Below are 2,823 nucleotides of genomic sequence, written 5' to 3' on the forward strand. Positions count from 1 at the left end.
ACTCCTTTGGAGCTCACTCTCCCGTGTAGATAATTTCAGAGGTCTCTTGAATCCTATTTGCACATCCTACATCCTAGGTGCTTTAACATCTAATGACAACTTTTTTTTTTCTCCGCCGAAGTGCTCACTCAACGTCTAAAGAAAATAAGGGCTCATGAATTGGCTGAGAATGCTGTTATTTCGCCGATGCGCTATCGTGATGTTCAGCCTTATGCAACCTGGTTATGTCGCCTGTTGTAAGGCTGCGTGAACCCTTGCAGCTGAGCCCCTTTAGGGTGATCCCCACCATAAGGATGTGCCCCTGACGCTAAGCCGAACGCATCAGCTGCGGAAGCCCGGCTCGCCTCCGGGGCTCCTCTGCCTCGGCACCGAGCCCCAAACCGCGGCCTTCGCCGCCGCTGCCCCGGGGGCTCGCCGGGCTGGAACCCCGCTGCGCCGGCAGACCAGAGCGGCGGCTCAGCTAGACTTGGGTGTGGGCGCCTCTTAACGAGTCTCTCTCCCTGCCCCGCCCTCGCACAGGGCTGGCTGCCAGGCCCTGGTAAAACGGGGCCGGGTGTCCGCGGGAGCCGTTTCCCCGCCCCAGCCCACGCGGAGGGACGGGGACCTGCCTCCAATCTTCGTTGGGGTTTTGTAGGGATGGTTTTTTTATTATTATTTGTAAGACAAAAAAAACCTTTGTACCAGGAGTGGGGTTCGAACCCACGCGGACATATGTCCATTGGATCTTAAGTCCAACGCCTTAACCACTCGGCCATCCTGGTGCAGGTATGGAGCTGCTCTCCGCCCGCCCTACAAGGCTTGAAGGGCGGACGGCCATGACTACTTGTTCTTTCTTTTCTGTGTGCGCCGTTTTCTCCATCGCCAAGCCCTTTCTCTCCCGAATACTAGAGCGGCTCCGCCATATGCCACCCTGTTTATTTATTCCGCAGTCACTTCCTCTTTCTCCCGGCCTCCCTCTCTCTCGCCGCCGCCGCCGATCCTTCCTGGCTCCCCCGCGTCACGGAGGCGGCGGCGGCGAAGTGGAGACAACAACAGCCCCGGCGTTTCCGGCTCGGGTTGGGGCTACGCTCCGCGCCCCGCTCTCGGGATCGACTCAGAACCCCTCGAACCCCGGTGCGGCCGGGCGCCACAAACAAACACCAACCAAACAACGTGGCTCCCGGCTCCCCCCTCCCCCCGCCCGCTTCCTCGCAACCCCCGGCCCCTAGGAAAGCGCGTCGCGAGCCCGGCACAGCGTGGGACCGAGCCCTGAACCAGACGGGAGGCGGCGAAACGAGGAGGGGCTTGTCTCACTCTGCCGTTAGGGATAGCGAGGCTTGGAACAGAACCGCGCCACGGTCGCCGGCTTTATTATAGGAGCGTTCGGGTGTTGTTTGGACAAGTGTTTTGTGTGAAAAAAGACACCTGAAGAGCAACCACCATCTCCCCTCAGACTCCTAACGCTGAACGTCCCCGATATTTTTTATACAAAATCCGCGGGGCGGGAGCCGATCTCTTCAACCAATCCAAGCACACTTCCTGCGTGGCGTCATGTCACTTCATCCAATGGCTTTTCCCAATCTTTTTCAGCCAAAGGTCTTTTCTCACTTGGTCAAAAGCGGGGCCTCTTCAGCTTTTTTTTTCTTTCTTTCTCATAATGAGTCTTTTAAATGCTTAAAAGACATCGGATTGATAAGGAAACAAATTATATTGCTTACACAAACCATTAGAATGTGAGTTCCTAGAGAGCAGAAACCTATTTTCTATTTGTATCCCTAGGACTAAGCACTGTGGTTTTCACACTAGCTTTTCGTTCATTCACTCATTAATTCGTTTATTCTTTCATTCATTCATTACTGAAATATAATTATCAATAAAATACGATAAATGATTGCCAGTTGTAATAATTGTCAATTATTTGAAATACAATATTGAAATTTTTAAAATGCCTCAATCTGTACTCTGAGTCCTATCACCCCTTTATCTGGAGATGGATTACATGTTTCATCATGAGCCCTCTGGAATTGATGGTCATTATGTTGATCAGAGTTCATAAGTCTTTCAAAGTTTAGGTCTTTATAAAATTTTCTTATCAAAATGTTATCAAATATTTTCAAATAGGTCTTTATACTATTATTGTTATTGTACAAATTGTTCTAGTTCTGCTCACTTCATTTTTCATCAGTTCATACAAGTCTTTCCACATTTCCCTGAAATCATACACTTCATAATTTCTAACAATATAATAGTATTCTACTAAATTCATATGCATAACTTGTTCAGCCATTCCCCCAACTGCTAGACACCCTATCAGGGCCATTGTCAGTCTTGACTTATGTCTTACCACTGGACTTCGATGACTCTGAAGGAGAGTGAGGCTGATGACATTGCACAGCTCTGCCGCACTTAAATTCAGTTCAGTCACAAGTCAACACGTCACCCTCCTGATGTCATGGGTCCTCCTTGAGAATGAAGGATGAACAACAACAACAAAACAAGGACACCCCATCATTTTCCAAGTCCTTGCCACTACAAAAAGAGCTGCTGTATTTTTGTTCACATAGATTCTTTTCCTCCAGACCAATGAAGTGTTGTGTTCTCTGAGGCTTCACTTCCTCTCAATGATGCAGCCTCATCATTTCAAAAACCTCAGTACTTTTCAAAAGCACATTTAGGATACAGAGCTGTATCTACTTATTGAAGCAGTAAAGTTCTAAAGGGCAATCTTGAAAAGTGAGTGGATTGTGGAAAGTTGGTAGTGGAAAGTTCCCACTGGAAAAGGTTGTATTTTCCATCAATAGCAAGGTTTTTGGTTTTTGGGGGTTTTTTTGGGGGGTATGTGTG

The 2,823-nt window shown here is 48.7% G+C and overlaps 1 non-coding gene across 1 annotated transcript; it reads right to left on the bottom strand.

Annotated features, from left to right (window-relative positions):
- Window positions 1-678: 678 nt before the first annotated feature.
- Window positions 679-761, bottom strand: TRNAL-UAA (transfer RNA leucine (anticodon UAA)). The gene has a single exon. It is a non-coding gene; the product is annotated as a tRNA-Leu (tRNA).
- Window positions 762-2,823: the final 2,062 nt, after the last annotated feature.

The sequence above is a fragment of the Phascolarctos cinereus genome, unplaced genomic scaffold, assembly GCF_003287225.1.
Source record: "Phascolarctos cinereus isolate Bilbo 61053 unplaced genomic scaffold, phaCin_HiC Scaffold_5;HRSCAF=322, whole genome shotgun sequence".
Lineage (NCBI taxonomy): Eukaryota > Metazoa > Chordata > Mammalia > Diprotodontia > Phascolarctidae > Phascolarctos > Phascolarctos cinereus.